The sequence below is a fragment of the Bubalus bubalis genome, chromosome 18 (genome assembly GCF_019923935.1).
Source record: "Bubalus bubalis isolate 160015118507 breed Murrah chromosome 18, NDDB_SH_1, whole genome shotgun sequence".
Taxonomy (NCBI): Eukaryota; Metazoa; Chordata; class Mammalia; order Artiodactyla; family Bovidae; genus Bubalus; species Bubalus bubalis.
In genome coordinates this window covers 30739783-30765544 of record NC_059174.1, presented here as the reverse complement: position 1 = coordinate 30765544, position 25762 = coordinate 30739783, and positions in this window count along the sequence as shown.

The following is a 25762-nucleotide window of genomic DNA, read 5'->3' as shown; positions in this document are numbered from 1 at the left end:
ATTGTGTACCTTGTGGGAGGGAAATTCAGAATGGAGATGAGAGAGCCAATTGGAATACTATATAATTGTAATTTCTTAGATGATGCCAAATCCTCCAACTTTCTGGATTCACTCTCTAAACCACAAGTTCCCCAAAAGAATATTTCTCTCCTTTGCAAGAAAATTTCAAACCTCCTAGACACAGCAGTCCAATTGCATCAGATGTTAAAATTAGAACATCTCTGTCTGCTGAAGCACTTCAGGCTAGAGATAATGATGACCCAAACAAGGGCAGTGAATACAAAATTAAGCAAACACATGGAAGACTGCCTCTCCTATTGTGTAAAGTTCTCAGATAGGGCCCTGTGTGCAAATTAAGAATTGTATATCTGAATTCTTTAAAAACAAACATGTGGTAAACTACCTTCCAAAGGAATGTGTAACACTGAAGAACATTTCTGAAATGACTGGTAAATATGCTGAACATGGAGCAAGTTGAAATAAAAGAGCAGAGTGAGAACTCAGCAGTGTCCCACTGGCCATACAACTTCACATTTCATTTCTATGAGGGATATTATTAAACTATGAACACCATATGTATCACAAAAGATTTGAGGTTATCAGCATATTACTAGGCACATAATACATTTTCAATGAGATTATATGTTCATGACATAACATGCAATGTATAATGGCACGAAAGATTTCTGTTGGCCAGAAAAAATTTCAGTGAAGAAAAAATGTCTTCAGTAGAAAGAAAGAATTAATGGAAAAGTAATTTGAGATAAATGTCTAGATTAATCCATGCTAGAGCCCAGAAAAATAAAAAGAGAGAAATAAAGTTTACTTAGAGGAAATGAAAAGTAAGCACATTTGTTTCTACATATCACCAAGATTTGAATAAAGATGCACCTAGAAAAAGAGAAAGCAGGCAGCGGAATTGCTCACCTGGTGGGGATCCAATTGCCCTACATGGGAAGTGCTAGCTACCTGCATGGAAAACAGATGTTACCACTTCTACTTTATGTGGTAGCAAGAAGCTGGTGAGGTAAAAATTCTGTGTTACCTACAGTGCTGTGAATTTTACTGTTTAGTAACTTTTCAAATCTCTGTATAGCAGGAGGAGATACAAACATTTATTCACTTTTTTTCTTTTTTTGCTGTACCTACATATTATATCGCATTTGCTTGTCTTGGGGATTAGCTAACCTTTGCTGTACAGAGATGCTTCCTCTTGTAGGGTATTGATGCTGTAATAGGTGGCCTTCGGTTTTTCCTTGGTCCATGTGAGTTGGTGCCACAGTGATAGCTGAGTCACCACTCTGGACTTCGAGCTAGGAGACTAAGTGACCTGGGATTAGTTGAAGAGCCAGTGTCTCCAAGGGCAATAAGCATTCTGAAGGACTGACTTCCAACAGAACATCACTAGCAAAATAGGAGAATTATATTTTAGGAGAATATCTGCATGATATTCAGATGTCTTCACTGTATTCTCTTACTTCTCTGCGTTTGCAGTGAACTCAGGTTATGCTGTTCTGCTGGATGTGAGTGAGGAAGTTCTGGCCTTTAGCAATCCCATGACAGCTGCTAAACTTAAGAAGGATATATGTACATATGGCAACATCTGTAACAATATAGCGCAGAATAGCATCAATAGTATTATCAGAATGTCTGAGATATATGTGGGTGTACATGTGTGTATGTCTATATCCAAAAATACTGGGTGATACCTAAAAAATTCAGTGATACTTAAATTATGGGTTTTAATTTCTCCTCCTTTATATTATATAACTGATTCCTTCTACACTGAATGTGAATTATGCATACAATCAGAAACAATGTGAACAAAAGCATTATACACAATAAAACTCTTAAAGTTAACATTAAATATCTAAATTGATCAATAATTCTGTTTGGAGAATAGTTTAATATTTGAAAACTAGGGAAAACCAATGGTGTACTCTGGAGAAATATACTATTTGAACTAAATCAAAAAGAAAGAAATTATAAGGGGAAAAATCCATCATGAAGCCTTTATACTCCTCTACAAAGAACTTTAACATAGAAAATAGTAGTAAAATAAATTTTTCAGTGAAAGGAAATATATTTATGTAAATTGAGTTTTGAGTCTGCCAGTTAAACTGCCACTCATGCTCTCATGTGATGCTTTCAGTAATGTTGTAATGTGGTTATTATTGTCCCATTTTGCATATTAAGTGGTCTTTGCAAATACATTCAGCTGTAAAGTGTGAACTAGAGCTGACACTCAGGTTTCCTGACTAGAAGTCTACTCCTAGTGACCTAAAAAAAGAAAAAAAAAAGTGAGAGAGAGAAACAAAATATAAATCACATTTGGGAACTCTGTATTTGTGATGTGAGCAAGGGAACATCCTTAACAGATATACAGATCACTAAAAAAAGATAGAAAAATCACTATACAAAGTTTTGATCTTTTTTGTTGGAGGAAAATTGCTTTACAAAGTTGTGGTGGTCTCTGCCGTACATAAACATCAATCAGTCATACTTATATACACAACACCTCCCAGTGGGCCTCCCTCCCCCACCCCATTCAGTTCATTTCAGTCACTCAGTCGTGTCCGACTCTTTGCGACCCCATGAACTGCAGCACGCCAGGCCTCCCTGTCCATCACCAACTCCCAGAGTTTACCCAAACTCATGTCCACTGAATCAGTGACACCATCCAACCATCTCATCCTCTGTTGTCCCCTTCTCCTCCTGCCCTCAATCTTTCCCAGCATCAGGGTCTTTTCAAATGAGTCAGCTCTTCGCATCAGGTGGCCAAAGTATTGGAGTTTCAGCTTCAACATCAGTCCTTCCAATAAATACCCAGGACTGATCTCTTTTAGGATGGACTGGTTGGATCTCCTTGCAGTCCAAGGGACTCTCAAGAGTCTTCTCCAACACCACAGTTCAAAAGCATCAATTCTTCTGTGCTCGGCTTTCTTTATAGCCCAACTGTCACATCCATACATGACCACTGGAAAAACCATAGCCTTGACTAGACGGACCTTTGTTAACAAAGTAATGTCTCTGCTTTTTAATATGCTGTCAAGGTTGGTCATAACTTTCCTTCTAAGGAGTAAACATCTTTTAATTTCATGGCTGCAGTCACCATCTGCAGTGATTTTGAGCCCCTGGAAATAAAGTCAGCCACTGTTTCCACTGTTTCCCCATCTATTTGCCATGCAGTGACGGGGCTGGACCATTACACCCCTCTGGGTCATCACAGAGTGCCAGGCCGGGCTCCCTGTGGTGGCGCAGCAGCTTCCCACTGGTCACCTATTTTACACGCGATAGTGTATATATGTCAGTGCTGCTCTCTCAATTTGTCCCACCCTCTCCTCCTCCTCTATGTTCACGAATCTGTTCTCTACATCTCCATTTCTTCTCTGTAAGACAGGTTCACCAGCACTTTTTTAAAATTTCGAATTATATGCATTAATATACAATATTTGTTTTTCTCTTTCTGACTTACTTTATTTGGCATAACAGGCTCAAGGTTCACCTACCTCAATAAAAATGACTCAAATGTGTGCCTTTTCATGGCAGGGTAATATTCCATTTTATGTACATACCACAACTTATTGATACATTCATCTGTTGATGGACATCTAGGTTGCTTCCATGTCCTGGCTATATATTTATCTTTCTGTCAAAATTAACATATTGTCCAAATCACATGGAATTGGAGCAGGCACCAACAGTAAAATGGGATATAAAGAAACACAGGCTTATTCTCATGCTGAGCATTAGCCATTATACAAGACACTGTATTAGGCTTTACATTCACTAGACCAGTTAACTCTTAGAATTATCTTATGTATGTAGATCATCTATATGTATAAATTCCATTTATATAATGGAATATTACTTGGTCATAAAAAAGAATGGACTCTTGCCATTTGCAATAGCGTGGATGGACCTGAAGGGTACTATGCTAAACAAGTGGGACAGAGAAAGCCAAATACCCTATGATTCCACTCACATGTAGAGTCTAAAAAAACAAAATCAACGAACAAATAAAGCAAAAACAGATTTAGACACCGAGAACAAATTAGTAGTTCTCAGGAGAGGTGGGTGGGAGGAGGAGGCAAAATAGGTGCAAGGGAGTAAGAGGTGCAAACACCCAACTCTAAGTCACAGGGACGTAATGCACAGCACAGTGAACATAGGCAGTATTTCATAACAACTTTGCACAGTGTGCAATGTATAGAAAGGCTGAAGCACTGTTCACCTGAAACTAATAAAATTGTATCCCTGAAACTAATATAATGCTGTAAGTCAACTATATTTCAATTTTTAAAAAAATTTAAAAATCTTCTGAGAGCAACCCCCCATTACCCATTTAAAGATGAGCTAAATGGGGTTTGGAGAAAGTTGAATAACTTTACCAGAGATTTCTTAGGTCATAAGAATAGCTTTGGAATTTGAAGGTGGGTTTCTGTGGTTCCAAAGCCGTCATGTGTGTGTATGTGTGTGTGTTTATTTCTCTGTTTTGGTTTATCTATATAGTAGAGACAAACAGCTTAAAATTTTTCATAGCTTCAATTTTAGAACAGACATCAAGGAAAGGTGCTTGAATTTAGAAATAATTTTGTAACAAGAAATCCCAGGAAACATAGGTGATTAAGTGATATCATCTCTAAGTCTGGTGTTGTTAATCTGGATTCAATGTGATGCTGTTTACACACATACACACAACTATGTGCTTACAACTAGTTACACAAACCATCATTCTACCTTTGATTAAGCCAAGATAATCTCTCATTAATTACTGAGTCACAGCTTTGGCAACTTCACCATACCATTTTAAAATAAGGACACCTAATTCAAGCTGACACGCATCTCAGAGGCTTAATACAGTATGCTTATTTCTCACATTCAAAGCATCACATTGTATACTTTTATTATATACAAGCTTACTGGTCAATTATTGGGGTCAAGAGTCAGACAATGACTAAGAGACTGAACAACAACATACCTCTGTAGGATTGGAAAATGCAATAATTATATATTTTTTGCATAATTTTTCTTGCCATTATTTCAGCAAAATCATTTCAATCTGAATTGTTTTTTATGAGGGTATTCATTTTACTAATCTTTAAGTTGTAGCAATATACTTGTAGCAATCATACTCTTGTATGATTCTTTTTTACAATAAAAACAAGATTTTTAAAATTTAAATTGCAAGGGAAGTGGAGAAATGTAGCTTCACATGGATTTTTGGGGAGCATTAACTTTCTCTGCCACAGTTGTGAAGTCATCTTCCAACTTAGTTTTGGAGCAGCCTCAGTTCTCATCAAACAAAACAAACAAAAAATACGGTAATCGCAACCCTCTCAGTAGGCAATTTGCAAAGGAAATAAGACAAATCACCAGTGAGAATAGGGAAGGCATTCATTATTAATACCTAACAAAATAATGCAAAGGGAAACATTTAAAATATTTCGTTAATGTTTTAAATCCTCCATACTTATTAGGTTGTGGGAATATAGTTCTCAGGTGTTTCTGGTGAAAATGCAAATTGATTCTTAGAAAAAAATCTGGCTATATGAAATAAAATTTAAGTGTATAAACCTTGGGATTAGCAAATTCTATTTCAGACATTTCTCTTAAAGTAGTTATCAGACAAGTGCACCAAGGTATGTGTGTGTGTGTAAATACATTCACTGTGACAATGTAAATACACACACACACACACACACACACACACACACACACAAAGTAACTTGGTTGTTTATTAATTCGTATTCACTGTGGTGACCCATAAATTTTAGGCTTTTAAAGCAATAAGAACTTTATAGATGGATGAGTAGATAGATTGACAGATAGGCAGGCAGACAGCAGCTATATCTGGGATACTTTATTAATAACCAGTGTGATTAAAAAATCAAGTTGGTTAAGAAAAGGGTGGATCAGGTATTATTTCTTGCTAATCGATCATACACCACAGTCATATTTAATCCTAATAGCAACTCTTTGACTTGGATGTTAAAATCTATACTTTAAAGAAGCAGCAAAGAGTTCAACTCACAGAAGACTGAAAGTGGTACATTTAGGATTTCAACTCAGGTCCAAATCTGGTTCCAAATCCGATGCTCTTCCTACTGCACCAAGCTGCTTCCACAGCAGTTGGAACTCGTCTGCATCTGTTCTATACTTGTTTGCAGTTTTCCATTTTAAAGCAGCAGCCACCCCCCTGCCCCACCAGTCTCAGCAACACTTTGGTTCCCTTTCCCATGGCTGAGGCAGATCCACTCACCTCCCTGGCATGCACGCGCCGCTCTGCAGTGTACCAGAGCATCTGGCAATCCACCCAGAGAGAGGGACTGGGAAGCACAGAAAATTCCTCAGAGATCTGGCAACATCTGTTTGATAGGCAATGAAAAATAAACTCGTAATAAACCCATTTCAGGAGCCAAAAAAAAAAGGCTCCTCAAAGTGCTGATTATTCATTTTGTGCAAGTGTAGTGATGCTGGTCTACTTGACAAGTAGAAAAACAGCTGGTCTGGAAGCAAATGATCACAGCCAGAGGGTGAGGCTGCTCACACCAGGACCGCGCGCAGGCAAGGGCAGATGAGGAAGCATTTAGAAAGATTGCCTAGAAAGCCTGCACCACCTGTGGCTGGCTCCTGGCACAGAGGAGTGACCCAGGTGGTGGAGTGAGGAGCAGACGTGTCAGGAATGAGTTTCAACCCAGCAGCAGTGACTTCCTCACTGCTGCCAAGCTGCTCCCTGTTCATTCAACCATCAAAGCATTCTTTCCTTTACCCATCCATTCACTGTTTCATTTATTCAAGTATTTATTACTTACTCTGATGAAAACATCTTTTTTATTATGGGATGAATGGATATCATAGTTATTATATTATAATCTATGGTGGTTTTCCTATAGAAAAGTAAAATTATTAAAGAATGGCAGATGAACACTTAGTTTAAATCTGATAAGATATAAATGAATATGACAAAATGGATTGAAGAAGGAAAGAACATATTTGAAAGATAAAATCATCCTTGGTAATAACTACACTCGATACAAGCTAGTCCATGGCTATAAGTGTAATTGTGGATGTAGATGGAAGGAAAGAGAATTCAATGAATCTAAGAGGGTGATTTAGTGTTTTTCTCAGGCAAAGTCATTATTACACCGTGTGGAGACAAAACAGAAACTAGGCTAAAAACGATCCATGGGTTAGCATACCATAGAAGCCAAATAAAGCTCTGTTATTATTCTCTTCATATCCTCTCTACTCATGTAAATTTTATTCTTTAACTTCTCACATGTATGCTCTCTGCTCCAAAAGGTCCAGGTCAGAAATATGAAAAGGTGAGGGTGGAACAAGGGGAAGGAGAGAGAGAGAAAGAATATATTAGAGAACAGAATCTCCTGGACATCAATAGTCAATGACATCAAAGATCAGGATATTTCCAAGAAAATGGCTGAATCTATGAGACTGAAGTGTGACAGCATGGACCACTTAGCCCTCGATGCTTTCCACATCTAACTTTGAAGATCTGGCATTATTATTTATTAAGGATGCAGAGACGTCCTACCTCTCTGGCACTAATATAAAGACAGATACAAATCTGTGCCCATCCCCTTCTCCCAGCATCAGGAAGGTACCATGTGGTAGTGGAAGAGGAATAGCCCTTGGAGTGAGATAGCCTTGGGTTGGCCTCTGCACTTCATCGTTTGCTAGTTCTCTGTCCCTGTACAAGTTACATGTACAGCATCTTCATCTATAAAATAGGTATCGTAATGTTTGGTCGATGTGATTGTGGTAAGTATTAAGTGAGATAATATATACTAATTATTCAATAAGAAGTAGCTATCATTCCTACCATCATGACTGTGATTATTTTCTCTGAGTCTGCTTCCTCATTAGTTAAATTTGAATAATGATATGTAAGCTTGGAGTAAACAAAAAATGATGGGCATTTTATGCATTCTAGATGATAATAGTATTCAATCTAGCTTCAAAGAGAGAGACATGGAGGCACACTGCTTTCCTAGATACGTACTTTATAAAATAGTATATATTCAAAGAGCAATGGGCATTTAATTAAGTTCTTACAGCAGGAAAAATTCCCACGTGGAGCTCCTGAGCTCAATTCCATGTTCAAAATAAAAGAGGATCAATATCCTTCAGGGTGAAGTGAAGCTTCATACATAGGAAAACAAATAGCAATTCAAATTTTCAAACACAAGATTAGATGTTCAATAACTTAATGCTCATCTTAGGGCTGGTTACAAAAAAAAAAAAAACAAAAAACAAAAACAAAACATGAAAATTAAGCCATGCCCTGCCACAAAATGCTTACATTATAGATCTGAAAAGATGCTATACTTCTCACAAATAATGTTCTTTTAATATGACTGTGTTTAGAGTTCCTCATTCTACACTGGGAGAGAATCTATGCCCCCTTCAATGCCTGCCAGTCCCACATCCTGGAGTGTCTTACTCTCTCATTTCCATCTACTCAACTTTTTCACATTCTTCACAATTCAACTTCTTGCAGAAACTTCCCCATACCCCTGTTATCCAACAATTAGTCTATGTTATTCTAATTTGCTTTTCATAGCATTCTATACTTTCAAGTAACACTGTATTTCATTTAGTTAGGTTTTACTAATAAATCTACTTCCCTCATCACACTGTGAGATCCTTGACAGAGAAAAACTCATTTTACTGAGATTTTATTTCTTCTTTGTATGTATTACTATCTATATATTTTTATTTGCTTCTAATCTTAAGAAAAGGGTGTTTATATGATGGAAGGGTGTTTGTGATCTATACCATAACCTCAGAATCTAGATTTTTTTGTCACAGAGTAGGCACTCAGTACATATTTGTGGAATAAATGAAAGAAGGAGGGGATCATATTTACAGAAATTAGCATAGTACCTGGGCTTCCCTGGTGGCTCAGAGGTTAAAGCGTATGCCTGCAATGCAGGAGACCCGGGTTCGATCCCTGGATCAGGAAGATCCCCTGGAGAAGGAAATGGCAACCCGCTCCAGTATTCTTGTGAGCCTGGTAGGCTACAGTCCACGGGGTCGTAAAGAGCTGGACACGACTGAGCAACTTCATTTCATTTATTTCTGGTTATGTTATTCATAAAATTGTGCTGAATTTAACTGTGATCCAATAATATTAGTTATTGCTTAAAACTATACAGTTTGCAATGATACTCAATATTACTTATTCAGAAGTATTGGGCAAAGCTTAGAAATAATGAACATGGTAAAGGAAGTTCACAAGAAAGAATGATCTCTCCTAAAGGCACAATGGCATGGAAGAGCCTGGCATGGGTAGGAACCTACAGCAAACGATGTAAGATGAAGATAGACTTACTAGGAAACCCTGGAGAACTGAGAGGCAGTGAGAAAGGGCTTCTGTGCCATGTTAACAAGTCTGCATTTAGGACTACAGAACACTATGGAGCCACAGAAAATTTTAATCTGTCAATTAAGGGGATTATTTATGCTCTGAGCAGGGAGCTAGCTATCTGTGATCTGGGCTCCCTCTCTCTGATAAGAAAAGCCAGCCTCTCTGAACTCTGTGCCTGGAACATAGCCCAATATGTGTCTAGGGCAGAGCTGCAAGGGCACCTAGAGCATTGCGTGCACGTATGTGTGTGTGTGTGTGTGTGTGCACACACACGCATGTGTGCAGTAGTGTCCAGCTCTTTGCGGCCCCATGGACTGTAGGCCACCGGGCTCCTCTGTCTATGGGATTTCTCCATGGGATTTCTCAGGCAATAAAACTGGAGTGGGTTGCCATTTCCTATTCCCAGGGATCTTCCCAAACCAGGGATCAAACCCATGTCTCTTGGGTCTCCTGCAGTGGCAGGCGGATTCCTTACCACTGCGCAACCTGGGAAGCCCGCACTTAGGGGATACTGGATGGAGAATTAAAGGAAGCAGGTCTTCAAGTGACCTTGAGAGGAGTCACATGTGTTACTAATTTCTGGGTACTTGGGACCACCTAAATGCCATCTGATGGTGCTCTTTATTTCAGCAAGAAGAACTTTTTTATATATTCATGCAGGTCCTGTGCCTCAGAAACAAAAAGCAACAGAGTTCCCCTCAGCAACTCTAATAAAGACAGATGAAAGATCTTTAAAACTTTTAGTCGCATGAAGGTCTTAACAAGTAGGGTAGAATGAATATGATTTTCTAGGCAAATGAGTCTGAAATACTTTGCTATCACTCAGCCATAACTGACTAAAAGAGATTACTAGAAGAGTTCCCAATTCATTTCCAGGAACTTATCGGACAAGCTCTAATTTGTGCATTATTGTGAAGGTGCAGGAAGAGGAGTGAGGGATTAGTTATCTAATGATGTACATAGCTAAATATATATGTGAGTATGTGTATTTACATAAGTGCATTTATATTATACAGTGATATAGCTATGTCAATACATATGTATTTATATTTATGTTGACATATTAAACAACATATACACTTCATTATATAAACTATAGATTAGAATATTCTGGTGACATGACTAAGGGTATAAATATATTAAAATAGCAATATTCAAAATTTATAGTTCTGTCAGAACAGCATTCAGCTCCCCATCAAAACAATTCTGATTCCCATGACAAATACTATATAAAGTATACAAATAATATACCTAAGGATTATGAGGAAAACACAAAAGCAGGCTGTGTGCTGTGAGGGGAGGGAAGCTGAAATAGTGACTGGCATGAGTTCAACCACCCTTGGACACACTGCAACAAAATAGTTGAAAATCAAAAGTGAAAAAATCTTGGAAAGCATCCACATAAAAATAACATGTTATATATAAGGGAACCATTATTTGAATGTGGTAGATTTCTCATCAAAAACCATGAAGGCCAAAAGAGCAAAAAACAGCAGAACTATATTTTTCTATTAAACTTTTTTCAAATTTCGATTTTATTTTTCATTTTAGAGCTGCAGACTTATAAGATCATGCCTTTTACATGAGTTTTATTTTTTTAAGTGTTGATTTCATTTTGAGATAATTTCATCACCTGTAGTTGCAAAATAGAATGCTCAAGATCCCCTGAATGCTTCTCTCAGCATTCCCTCATGGTAACATTGCAAAGGGATAGCAGCATATCATCTCGAGCATATTAACTTTGATGTAGTCTGGAGGCAGAATGTTTTCATCTCCGTAAGAATTCTTCATGTCCTTTTTCAGCCACACCCACTTCCCTCCCTGCCTCACATCCTGACTTAACGCTGACAACCATTAATTGTTCATAGTTCCGTCATTTCAAGAATGCTTACAAATGGAATCAGAGAGGTGGCCTTTGACATTGGCTTTTTTTACTCTGTATAATTCTGAGATCATCCGGACTGTTTCATATATCAGCAGTATACTCCTTTATATTGCTGACTGGTAGTGTATGGTAGGAGAAGGCAATGGCACCCCACTCCAGTACTCTTGCCTGGAAAATCCCATGGACGGAGGAGCCTGGTAGGCTGCAGTCCATGGGGTCGCTAAGAGTCAGACAGACTGAGCGACTTCACTTTCACTTTTCACTTTCATGCATTGGAGAAGGCAAAGGCAAACCACTCCAGTGTTCTTGCCTGGAGAATCCCAGGGACGGGGGAGCCTGGTGGGCTGCCGTCTATGGGGTTGCACAGAGTTGGACACGACTGAAGGGACTTAGCAGCAGCAGCAGCAGTGTATGGTATAGATGTACCAGGTTTTATATAATCATTCACACAGTGAAGAACATAAAATTATTTCCAGTTTAGGGTGGTTACAAATAAAGCTGCTATAAAGATTCATATATAGGCTTTCTTGTGACCGTTAAGTTTTCATTTCTCTGGGATAAATGCCTACTAGTACAGTTGCTAGATCATATGGTATTTGCATGTTTTCTTTTCAAAAGAAACTGGCAAACAAGTGTCCAGAGTTGCTATGCCATTTTACATCCCCACTAGCAAGACATGTGGGATCCAATTTCTCTGTCCCTTCACCAGTATTCATTGTGGGTTGTCTTTTTCTTTTTTGCTGTTCTGATGAGGATAGAGTAATGACTAATTGTGATTTTGATTTGTATGTTCCTAATGGATGATCCTGCTGAATATCTTTTGATTTTTCACTATTTGTTTATCCTCTTCAGTGAAATGTATTTTCATATTTTTTGCCTATTTTCTAATTGGACTATTTTGCTATTAAGTTTGGATGTTTCTTTACATAGTCTACATATTAGTTTTGGCTATGTGATTTGTGGGCTACCCGTGTGGCTCAGCTGGTAAACAATCTGCCTGCAATGTGGGAGACCTGGGTTAGGAAGATCCCCTGGAGAAGGCAATAGCTACCCACTCCAGTATTCTGGACTGGAGAATTGCATGGACTGTATAGTCCATGGGGTCGCAGAGAGTCAGACATGACTGAGCGACTTTCACTTCATTTCACTTCACTTCATGTGATTTCTAAATACATTTTCCAACCCTGTAGCTTGTTTTGAAAAGAAAAATGAATAGGTTTCTCCTGCTCCCTTTTTTTAATATTAAAAAAAGCCCTGAGACTTAGGGAAGTGAGATATCTTTTCAGTGATGTCCTCTTGTACAAAAAAAACAAGTGGCTGAGATGTGATTTTAATTTCATTCATTGTTTATTGCACCTCACAGCCTTTTCTTACACAGAAGTCTTTTGTCAAGTGATAGATGGGGAAAGTCTACTTTCCATCACAATTCTAACAACACCTATAAAAATCACGCCCCACTCACAATCTGAGTAAAGTCATACCAAGAATACTGGAAGCCCAAACCTGTGTACTTGGTTGAAGTATGTTCTTCATTTCCATTGGTTTTTGAATATCTAAATTGAGATATGATAAATACATCCTACAAACCATTAATTGTTAATAAGATATAAATTGTTCTGACAGAAAAAGCTGTTTTCCTAAATATTTTATATCAAAATCAAGATGCAGAATAGTGTACACTATATGACTAATATAAGTAAATACATGTGTACATACTGTGCCATGACTCACTTTTTTGCAAAAGAAATTTTCAGGAAACTTTTAAAAATGTTTGCTTTGGGTGAAAGGGAGAATTTCATTTCTGTTCCTTTCTATGGTTTTTTTTTTTTCAAACTTTATTCATGAATGAAAATTATTTTTAAAATATTAAGAACATAAATTAAGATAAAATATTGCATATGTAATGAGCAATAAAGAGAATTTTCATTTCTTAGCTTCAGAATTTTTTAGTATAATTTTCCATAAAATATGTGTTTCTGTTGGTGAACTTTTCCATGACTGTTCGGACAGAGGGTAGTGATGAGATCCATAGGAACTGGTATGTGTGAGGAAAACTAAACATTCAATTTATAAATGAAGAAACAGATTCTGAGTCATCAATAAATTGTCCTAATTCATACATCTATTAATTTCAGAGCTAGAAACTGTACCTTGATCTGAATGATTCCGAAGCCCCAGGTCTTTCATATGCACCCACTTTCCATGAACCTTTAACCTGATGAGGTGATCTGGTTCTCTTCAGGTAACTTCACCAGTGGCTCAATTCCCCAGGTGTCTACAACTATCCAGCTGATATAATGTACAAAATTCTTACCAATTCTTTTGAAAATGTGCCCAGATTCAGTCTTTCATTTTAGCACCTCCCTTTTCTTAACTAAAATTGTTATCTTGTAAATGTATAATTTCACAAATTTATTCCTCTCCAAAGTTATCTTGTTCTGATGTAGTTTCAATGTATTTCTTCTTTCTGGAGTAATGAGACAGGAGATCAGTATATTCTCTGGACATTAGATGGAAAATGCAAACTTCTGCATTGAGTTTTACCTGCAAGAGCTACCCTATTGCTAATAGGCAATGGCTCTAACCTCTCTTCATTTTCAAACATTTCTAGTAGAGGATAAAACCCCGATCCTCTCTGCCTCACTGTGGTTTCCATACTTACCAGTTTTATCTTAGATTATGTGAGAGAGCCTTTAACACTGCTTTTGTTCAAAATTTATAATTGTGAAATTGATATCTATCATTTTTTTCATTATATAAAAGAGTCAGTTCAGAAGGATTCTGTGGCTTTTCTGAAACAGGTAGTAGGACTTGAAATCTCTCTCAATTCTAATGATTGCACATTGAATTTCTCTCCAAATATATCATTCAAACTTAATTAATTTAAAATTAAAAGTTGAAAACAAAGTAATGCAATTGCTGGACTACATATAACATATGTGGAATTATTTCTGTAGACTTCATGGTATGTAATTTATCTTTGCTTCAACTAGCAGATTGTTTTATCATAAAACTTTTTTTATGTAGGAAGTCAGAGGTTCAGATTCAGCAGAACTCTGCAACCTACCTCTGTTTATAAGTTTAACCTATAATAACCTTTGAAGCTAAATTCATTCTTTAAAGCAAAGTAAATCTTAAATTATATAGCTTTTCCTTTACATTCAAGTTCTTTGATGTATCTGCATCCCAAGTAATCAGAAATAGATTCAGTTTATTATCTTCAGCTTCAGTTTATTTTCTCTCTACCTTTACCAGATGGAAATGTCACCAGATAAAGATGTTAATCACATGTGATGCTAGTGTGAGAATGACAGGTAATTACTGCTTTAACTCAAGTGCTCACACACTAATGGATTATTGAAAATCACTGATATCATTATCATAGACCACCAGGGGAAAAAAAAGATTCAGAAATCCTGTATTAGACTGGCTGGTATGAGATACGCAATTATCTCCAAGGATGAAATATATATCATTGTCACTCCAGCCCCTTAGAGTGTGAACACTAAGGGAACAACACAAACCAAGGGAAAGTAAGAAATAACACTGGCATTTGAAATGTACGTACAGTTTCTATGTGCTAAGGGAACTGGAATGGAAGATTTCCTGATAAAATATTATCACCTGTGCTTCCATTTATATGTGAAACATGGCCCTCCATATGCTTGTTGAAACAATTATTTTGTATACAGCTCACCCTGTGAACTTCAGTTCACAAAACTGAATTCACAGATACCTGGAATTAGAAGGAAACTTTAAAATATGTTCTTTCAATTATGTCATATGATGAATGACCCTACTCTGTAGCCCCATCCTTAAAGCAATCTGAATGTAGAGAAGTGTGTGGCAGTTTCAAGAACTCAATCCTAAATTCATTGTTTTTTACATGTTTGGCAGAGGTCCTTCATCAACACCCCCGTTTCTATTTAGCATTGCTGTAGACTTTTCAGTGTTAGATTTCCTTAAGATCTCCCTTCCCTTATTAGCTCTTCCTTAAGGAATGGGATTACAAATGGGAAAGCATCTAATTAGATTGTACAGTACTTGTTAGGACACACTGGCTAATGGATCAGTATACAATGCTGTTTCCTTACATCTGCCTCTTCTGGCAATGAACTATTCTATGATCCACTTATTTAGATATTGTCCTGGTCTGTGCTTAGCCACTCAATCATGTCCGACTCTTTGCCACCCTACGGACTGGAGCCGGCCTGGCTCCTCTTTCCATGGGGACTCTCCAGACAAGAATACTAGAATGGGTTGCCATGCCCTCCTCCAGGGCATCTTCCCAACCTAGGGATCAAACCCAGTTCTCCCTCATTGCTGGCATTTTCTTTACCATCTGAACTACTGGGGCAGCCCATTTAGATATTATCAGAGGAAATTTGGTACCTGTTTTATTTTCTAGGTTTTGTGTTAAAGATTTGTTAATTATGTTAACTTAATGGCACGTTTAGTCTAAGAGAAATTACCTAAAATGATGCTGAATTGGAATTTGTTTTAAACTCCCAGTATAAAAATGAAGGGCTTCCCTGGTGACTCAGATGGTAAAGAATCCGCTTGGAATGCAGGAGACCAAGGTTAAATTCCTGGGTCAGAGGATCACCTCGAGAAGGGAATGGCTAAATAAAAATGAAAACAGGATGATGTTTCACAAATAAATGACCCCCCAGACTTAGACCCCTAAACTTAGCAGTATTAAACAACAATTTATTTATGCTCACAAATTCTGTGAGTCAGGAATTTGGCAAGAGCACAATGAAGGTCAACTTTTCTCTGCTTCCAATTGTCCACCAATGACTAGGAGTGACTCAACTGCTAGAGGGCTGGAACAGTGGGGATGTTCGGTCCATTTCTGTGTAGCTTCTTTACTCATATGTCTGGTGCCTGAACTGTGAAGGCTGGATAATGGACTCAGGAGGCTTAGCACCTATCTGTTGCTCCTGGCAGGGTGGACTCAAAGTAGTTGTCTACTTTGTCTACAAGCTGCCTACTTGGCAGCTTGTCGCATTTCAAAGAGCAAATGTCATAGTAGACAACATGAAAACTGTATGACTTCTTTATGGTCTAGGTTTGGAATTCATATAGCTATATGTTATGAGCTGAGGCAGTGATCAGTTCAGTTCAGTCGCTCAGTCGTGTCCGACTCATTGCGACCCCATGAACCGCAGCATGCCAGGCCTCCCTGTCCATCACCAACTGCCGGAGTACACCCAAACCCATGTCCATTGAGTCAGTGATGCCATCCAACCATCTCATCCTCTGTCGTACCCTTCTCCTGCCCTCAATCCCTCCAAGCATCAGGTTTTTTTTGTTTTTTTTTAATTTTATTTTATTTTTAAACTTTACATAATTGTATTAGTTTTGCCAAATATCAAAATGAATCCACCACAGGTATACATGTGTTCCCCATCCTGAACCCTCCTCCCTCCTCCCTCCCCATACCATCCCTCTGGGTAGTCCCAGTGCACTAACCCCAAGCATCCAGTATCGTGCATCGAACCTAGACTGGCAACTCATTTCATACATGATATTTTACATGTTTCAATGCCATTCTCCCAAATCTTCCCACTCTCTCCCTCTCCCACAGAGTCCATAAGACTGTTCTATACATCAATGTCTCTTTTGCTGTCTCGAACACAGGGTTATTGTTACCATCTTTCTAAATTCCATATATATGCGTTAGTATACTGTATTGGTGTTTTTCTTTCTGGCTTACTTCACTCTGTATAATAGGCTCCAGTTTCATCCACCTCATTAGAACTGATTCAAATGTATTCTTTTTAATGGCTGAGTAATACTCCATTGTGTATATGTACCACTGCTTTCTTATCCATTCATCTGCTGATGGACATCTAGGTTGCTTCCATGTCCTGGCTATTATAAACAGTGCTGTGATGAACATTGGGGTACACGTGTCTCTTTCCCTTCTGGTTTCCTCAGTGTGTACGCCCAGCAGTGGGATTGCTGGATCATTAGGCAGTTCTATTTCCAGTTTTTTTAAGGCATCTCCACACTGTTCTCCATAGTGGGTGTACTAGTTTGCATTCCCACCAACAGTGTAAGAGGGTTCCCTTTTCTCCACACCCTCTCCAGCATTTATTACTTGTAGACTTTTGGATCACAGCCATTCTGACTGGTGTGAAATGGTACCTCATAGTGGTTTTGATTTGCATTTCTCTGATAATGAGTGATGTTGAGCATCTTTTCATGTGTTTGTTAGCCATCTGTATGTCTTCTTTGGAGAAATGTCTATTTAGTTCTTTGGCCCATTTTTTGATTGGGTCATTTATTTTTCTGGAGTTGAGCTGTAGGAGTTGCTTGTATATTCTCGAGATTAGTTGTTTGTCAGTTGCTTCATTTGCTATTATCTTCTCCCATTCTGAAGGCTGTCTTTTCACCTTGCTAATAGTTTCCTTTGATGTGCAGAAGCTTTTAAGGTTAATTAGGTCCCATTTGTTTATTTTTGCTTTTATTTCCAATATTCTGGGAGGTGGGTCATAGAGGATCCTGCTGTGATGTATGTCGGAGAGTGTTTTGCCTATGTTCTCCTCTAGGAGTTTTATAGTTTCTGGTCTTATGTTTAGATCTTTAATCCATTTTGAGTTTATTTTTGTGTATGGTGTTAGAAAGTGTTCAAGTGGTTGACCAGATTTCCCAGCACCACTCGTTAAAGAGATTGTCTTTAATCCATTGTATATTCTTGCCTCGTTTGTCAAAGATAAGGTGTCCATATGTGCGTGGATTTATCTCTGGGCTTTCTATTTTGTTCCATTGATCTATATTTCTGTCTTTGTGCCAGTACCATACTGTCTTGATAACTGTGGCTTTGTAGTAGAGCCTGAAGTCAGATAGGTTGATTCCTCCAGTTCCATTCTTCTTTCTCAAGATCGCTTTGGCTATTCGAGGTTTTTTGTATTTCCATACAAATTGTGAAATTATTTGTTCTAGCTCTGTGAAGAATATCGTTGGTAGCTTGATAGGGATTGCATTGAATCTATAGATTGCTTTGGGTAGTATACTCATTTTCACTATATTGATTCTTCCAATCCATGAACATGGTATATTTCTCCATCTGTTAGTGTCCTCTTTGATTTCTTTCACCAGTGTTTTATAGTTTTCTATATATAGGTCTTTAGTTTCTTTAGGTAGATATATTCCTAAGTATTTTATTCTTTCCGTTGCAATGGTGAATGGAATTGTTTCCTTAATTTCTCTTTCTGTTTTCTCATTATTAGTGTATAGGAATGCAAGGGATTTCTGTGTGTTGATTTTATATCCTGCAACTTTACTATAGTCATTGATTAGTTCTAGTAATTTTCTGGTGGAGTCTTTAGGGTTTTCTTTGTAGAGGATCATGTCATCTGCAAACAGTGAGAGTTTTACTTCTTCTTTTCCAATTTGGATTCCTTTTATTTCTTTTTCTGTTCTGATTGCTGTGGCCAAAACTTCCAAAACTATGTTGAATAGTAATGGTGAAAGTGGGCACCCTTGTCTTGTTAAATGAGTCAGCTCTTTGCATCAGGTGGCCAAAGTTTTGGAGTTTCAGCTTCAACATCAATCCTTCCAATGAACACCCAGGACCAATCTCCTTTAGGATGACTGATTGGATCTCCTTGCAGCCCAAGGGACTCTCAAGAGTCTTCTCCAACACCACAGTTCAAAAGCATCAATTCTTCTGTGCTCAGCTTTCTTTATAGTCCAACTCTCACATCCATACATGACCACTGGAAAAACCATAACCTTGACTAGACAGACCTTTGTTGGCAAAGTAATGTCTCTGCTTTCTAATATGCTGTCTAGGTTGGTCATAACTTTCCTTCCAAGGAGTAAGCATCTTTTAATTTCATGGCTACAGTCACCATCTGCAGTGATTTGGAGCCCAGAAAAATAAAGTCAGCCACTGTTTCCGCTGTTCCCCCAGGCTCTCCCAGATTCAAGGGAATGGGGCACACACTCCACCCTTCCATTGAAGAATGTCTTAAGAATTTGTTTAGGTGTTTTGAAAACAGATGTATAGATCTTATTCACAAAAGAAAAAATTCTAAAGGGAATATGCATATGTATCTGTGCATGTGTGCGTATATATACCCATCTATTTAGACATTCAAATACTAGCAACACAAAAAAGTGACAAATTATACTTGTTGCTGTATGATTATATTGTCAACTATAGGAGGATAAATATCAGACAGTTAAAATATGGTTACTTAACTGGTATCAGGGATGGAAAAAACTAAAATCACTATAATCAAAAATGAATAGTATATCTTATTTATTAGTTGTTTCAAAGTGGGATAATGAATGTTTAAATATGGCCATTCACATGAACTGAGTGCTTGTGAAAGTGCTCATTAGTGAGACTTGTCTATAAAGCAAGTTTTCCAGATAACAAGCATCGTGAAACAGTTCTACATTTTATCTTGATAATTCCATTCTAATGTTTAAAATACAGAAATTATTTTCAGTACATAAAATACATTCTTAGTACATTATTTCTATTTTTTAAAAAGAGTAACATTTCAGATTCAGAAGAATGTTTAATAATACCGGTTATTAGTAGATAACATGTCATTAAACCTGATAATTAAGATTTTTTAATTTGAGCAAATTTCCATGCTAAATGTTAATTAGATAAGATATAAATGCTTGTGTGTATATCACACACACATTACCATATGCCTATGTGGATCCTGAAAAGATATGTAAAAATAGATAGATGTATCTCTCTGTGTGTGCTCTGTCATGTCCGATTCTTTGAGGCCTTGTGGACTGTAGCTCACCAGGTTCCTCTGTCCGTAGAATTTTCTTGGCAAGAATACTGGAGTGGATTGCCATTTTCTACTCCAGGGGATTCGATCCCTATCCTGACCCAGGGACTGAACCCGCACCTGAGTCTCCTGCATTGGCAGGCAGATTCTTTAAAACTGCGCCACCTGGGAAGCCCCAGATAGACAGCTTTAGTTATATATGTTTACGGAGGATGATGCTGATGGCTACTATTGATAAGAATAATTATATATCACCTTCAGAGTGGCAGTGCCAAAACACACCATGTTCCTGATCAGATCAGATCAGATCAGTCGCTCAGTTGTGTCCGACTTTTTGTGACCCCATGAATCGCAGCACGCCAGGCCTCCCTGTTCATCACCATTTCCCGGAGTTCACTGAGACTCACGCCCATCGAGTCAGTGATGCCATCCAGCCATCTCATCCTCTGTCGTCCCCTTCTCCTCCTGCCCACAATCTCTCCCAGCATCAGAGTCTTTTCCAATGAGTTAACTCTTCGCATGAGGTGGCCAAAGTACTGGAGTTTCAGCTTTAGCATCATTCCTTCCAAAGAAATCCTAGGGTTGATCTCCTTCAGAATGGACTGGTTGGATCTCCTTGCAGTCCAAGGGACTCTAAAGAGTCTTCTCCAACACCACAGTTCAAAAGCATCAATTCTTCGGCGCTATAGTAAGGTTGAAATAAGATTTACCTAAGAGGATTTTTTTAATCAAAAATTCCATGAATTCTAGTTTGTGTGGTGAGGCCAGTAGGATATTATATCCATGATAATAATTCTGGTTGTAATATGGGGTGGTATATTCCAAAGATGACCTAACTATTTTAACAACAACAAATCTTTAAGTTCATTAAATTTCAGAAGAGCATCTCATGAGTATATGTCTTCTACATTCAGCAGATTTTGTGGAGAGTTATTATTATTAGACTATGAGTTACTGGAGCAAAAAAAAAAAACCCTATATTGATAAACAATCAATTTTTGTACCAATGGGCAATCTATAGGCCATTATGGATCTTTCCTTGGAGTGCCCACCATCACACACTAATCTGGTGTGCCATCTAATCATGAAGACAAATATACTGTAAAACTTTCCTTAAATCCAGAGCAGGCTTTAAGCTTCTATCAATACTAGAATGCTGTTTCCACTACAATATTTGTCTTTTTCAATATCACTCAATGATTGGTTTATTTACTTTTCTTTTTATAGGTCTCTATTTATAAATATGTGATTAGTAAGAAAATAATGGGAAAAAAAGATGACAGTGTCCTCTTGGTAACGATTGAGATAATATAAGAAAATTGTCAGAATCCATTTATATCTAAAGAATCTCCTATATCTCAATCTATTATCCATGGGGTTTCCCCCAGTCATTTAAATTGTTATTTGCCTCCTGGAAACAAGAATATTTTAAAACACTGGTGGAACAGACACACGTTTTGAAGAATCCTTAATATTTGTCCTGGAAAATAAAAATAGAAAGGAGATACTTGGCAAAATGTATGGGTTTGCAAACAGTAAGGAAATAGTCACCACTTGGTATCCATGGTAACTTGGATCCAGGACCCCCCAAATACCAAATGGATGCTCAACTCTGCTATATAAAATGGCATGGTATTTTAATGTAACCTATGCACATTTTCATCTATACTTTAAGACATCTCTTAAATCTGTCCATGGGATTTTCCAGGCAAGAGTACTGGAGTGGGTTGCCATTTCCTTCTCCAGGGGATCATCTCAACCCAGGGATTGAACCTGGGTCTCCATGTAGGCAGCCACTTTTACAGTCTGAGCTGCCAGGGAAGTCAAGTCATCTCTAGTTTACTTGTAATACCCAATATAATGTAAAGTTGTACATACAGTCTAAATGCTATATAAATAACTGCTGGTGCAAGCAAACTTTAGTATTTAGAACTCTCTGAATGTCCCCCTAACCACCAAAATGATTTTCATTCCCCAACTGGTTATCTATGAATGAGGAACCTGTGGATTCAGAGGGATGACTGTATAGTATAGCTCCAATCGCGAAGAGTCGGACACAACTGAGCGACTTCCCTTTCACTTTTCACTTTCATGCATTGGAGAAGGAAATGGCAACCCACTCCAGTGTTCTTGCCTGGAGAATCCCAGGGACAGGGAAGCCTGGTGGTCTGCTGTCTATGGGGTCACACAGAGTCAAACATGACTGAAGTGACTTAGCAGCAGCAAGACAGAATAAACAGAGAAAAGACTCTAAGTCCTGAAATCTAGGTGGTTAAGTAAGCCTAATAAGCAGATACTTCAGGTCAGTTCAGTTCAGTTGCTCAGTCCAATGCTTTGCAACTCCATGGACTGTAGCACACCAGGCCTCCCTGTCCATCACCAGCTCCTGGGGTTTATTCAGACTCATGTCCATCAAGTTGGTGATGCCATCCAACCATCTCAGCTTCTGTTGTCCCCTCTCCACCTGCCTTCAATATTTCCCAACATTAAGGTCTTTTCCAATGAGTCAGTTCTTCACATCAGGTGGTCAAATTGTTGGAGTTTCAGCTTCAGCATCAGTCCTACCAATGAATATTCAGGGCTGATTTCCTTTAGGATGGACTGGTTGGATCTCCTTGCAGTCCAAGGGACTCTCAAGAGTCTTCTCCAACAGCACAGTTCAAAAGCATCAATTATTCGGTGCTCAGCTTTCTTTATAGTCCAATTCTTGTATCCTATACATGACCACTGGAAAAAACATAGCCTTGACTAGATGGACCGTTGTTGGCAAAGTAATGCCTCTGCTTTTTAATATGCTGTCTAGTTTGGTCATAACTTTTCTTCCAAGGAGTAAGTGTCTTTTAATTTCATGGCTGCAGTCACCATCTGCAGTGATTCTGGAGCCCCCCAAAATAAAGTCTGACACTGTTTTCACTGTTTCCTCATCTATTTGCCATGAAGTGATGGGAAAGCATGCCATGATCTTAGTTTTCTGAATGTTGAGCTTTATGCCAACTTTTTCACTCTCCTCTTTCACTTTCATCAATAGACTTTTTAGTTCTTCTTTACTTTCTGCCATAAGGGTGGTGTCATCTACATATCTGAGGTTATTGATATTTCTCCTGGCAATCTTGATTCCAGCTTGTGCTTCATCCAGCCTAACATTTCTCATGATGTACTCTGCATATAAGTTAAATAAGCAGGGATACAGCCTTGACGTACTCCTTTCCCAATTTGGAACCAGTTCATTGTTCCAAGTATGGTTCTAACTATTGCTTCCTGACCTGCATACAGATTTCTCAAGAGACAGGTCAGATGGTCTGGTATTCCCAGCTCTTGAAGAATTTTTCAGAGTTTGTTGTGGTCCACACAGTCAAAGGCTTTGGCATAGTCAATAAAGCAGAAATAGATGTTTTTCTGGAACTCTCTTGCTTTTGTGATGATCCAATGAATGTCGGCAATTTGATCTCTGGTTCCTCTGCCTTTTCTAAATCCAGTTTGAACATCTGGAAGTTTACGGCTCATGTACTGTTGAAGCCTGGCTTGGAGAATTTTAAGCACTACTTTACTAGTATGTGAGATGAGTGCAATTGTGCAGTACTTTGAGCATTCTTTGGCATTGCCTTTCTTTGGTATTGGAATGAAAACTGACCTTTTCCAGTCCTGTGGCCACTGCTGAGTTTTCCAAATTTGCTGGCATATTGCATGCAGCACTTTCACAGCATCATCTTCCAGTATTTGAAATAGCTCAACTAGAATTCCATCACCTCCACTAGCTTTGTTCGTAGTGATGCTTCCTAAGGCTCACTTGACTTCACATTCCAGGATGTCTGGCTCTAGGCTGGTGATCACACCATCATTATTGTCTGGGTCATGAAGATGCTTACAGCCAGCTGAATGCTACGTCTGTTGAATATCTGATGGAAAAGGTGACTATGGGTAAAGCAAAGAGTAACTAGGGAGGAATATATGTGTTGGTACATCTCAGCCTATCTTGCTAATTTTTTCTTTTTTTTAGGAGCAGCGCAGAGCCAGTCAGACATTTTATTGAGATATTTTAACATAATTTGCCTGTGTTATTCTCACATCTGAGCAATGTTTTGTCTGGTTTGCAGATCACCATGGGAGAGCAAGCCCAAGGGTTCGACAGGAGCTAAATGTACTTTGAATTCCATCAGTTCATGTTATCCTACTTTAGAATCTCAATGCCTTCTCAACACTTAAATTAAAAAACCAAACTCTATGACCAGGCTCAAGAGTCTAGCCCTCTCTTGCTCTTCAATCTGGCCTTTCAGCACATATTTCATCACCTCATCACCCCAATCTTTCTTCCTCAAATGTACCATGACACTTTCCAATCATTCTATGACATAGGTTTTTCTCTGTTTGGGAAACTTATCTGCATATTTCCTAAGCATTCTTTACATTTCAGTTACACTTTCCATTCCTGGAGAAAGCCTTTCTTGTACATTACAGGTCAAACTCCTCCTCTGATATGTTCTGAAAGGAACACCCACACATACTTTATGAGTTATCACAATTGCAATTATATTTTGTCATACGTACGGTCTGAGGCAGGTATGAATTTTTGCTTACATAGTTTTTTTGGGACAATGGAAGTGAGGGAGGCAAGACATAAAAGGCAGAAAATAAAAAGCAAAAATATAGACTCAGCTAGAGACAAGCTTTAATTTCTTCTGAAGGTTCTGAGTACAAAGTTCACCACAGAGTTAGTCCTACTTTGTACTAAGAAAGCAGCTTTTTGCAACATTCTTTATTATTGGTGGTTGACCAGTCATGCCTGAGAGAGGCTGTACTAGACTCTGGAGCTAACTGGCTCCAGTATGGCCACAATCAATTCTGAGAGGAGGGCACCTTGTTCTGAAAAGCCTCAGGAGAGAGGATGGATGATTGCACCAGCTGGTAAAGGTGAGCACCAACATTACACACCATATTTGCATCCAGCTATTCCTTTTGGTCATGAATACCTTTCTAAATCTAAAGTTATGACCAGTGGCGGATTCATTTTGATATTTGGCAAAACTAATACAGTTATGTAAACTTTAAAAATAAAATAAAAAAAATAATAAAATAAAGTTATGACCAACCTAGACAGCAAATTGAAAAGCAGAGTTATTACTTTGTCAACAAAGGTCCATCTAGTCAAGGCTATGGTTTTTCCAGTGGTCATGTATGGATGTGAGAGTTAGACTATAAAGAAAGCTGAGCACCGAAGAACTGATGCTCTTGAACTGTGGTGCTGGAGAAGACTCTTGAGAGTCCCTTGGACTGCAAGGAGATTGAACCAGTCCATCCTAAAGGAAATCAGTCCTGAATATTCATTGGAAGGACTGATGTTGAAGCTGAAACTCCAATACTTTGGCCACCTGATGCGAAGAGCTGACTCATTTGAAAAGACCCTGATGCTGGGAAAGATTGAAGGCAGGTGGATAAGGGGACAACAGAAGATGAGATGGTTGGATGGCATCACCAGCTCAATGGACATGGGTTTGGGTAAACTCTGGGAGTTGGTGATGGACAGGGAGGCCTGGTGTGCTATGGTTCATGGGGTCGCAAAGAGTCAGACACAACTGAGCGACTGAACTGAACTGAACTGATGCCTTTTGGTCATGAATACCTTTCTAAATCTACAGTATACAAACTCCATGAAAGTCAAGATGGTATCTGTTTTATCTGCCACTGTACTCTGGGCATATAAAAATATAATAGGTACTC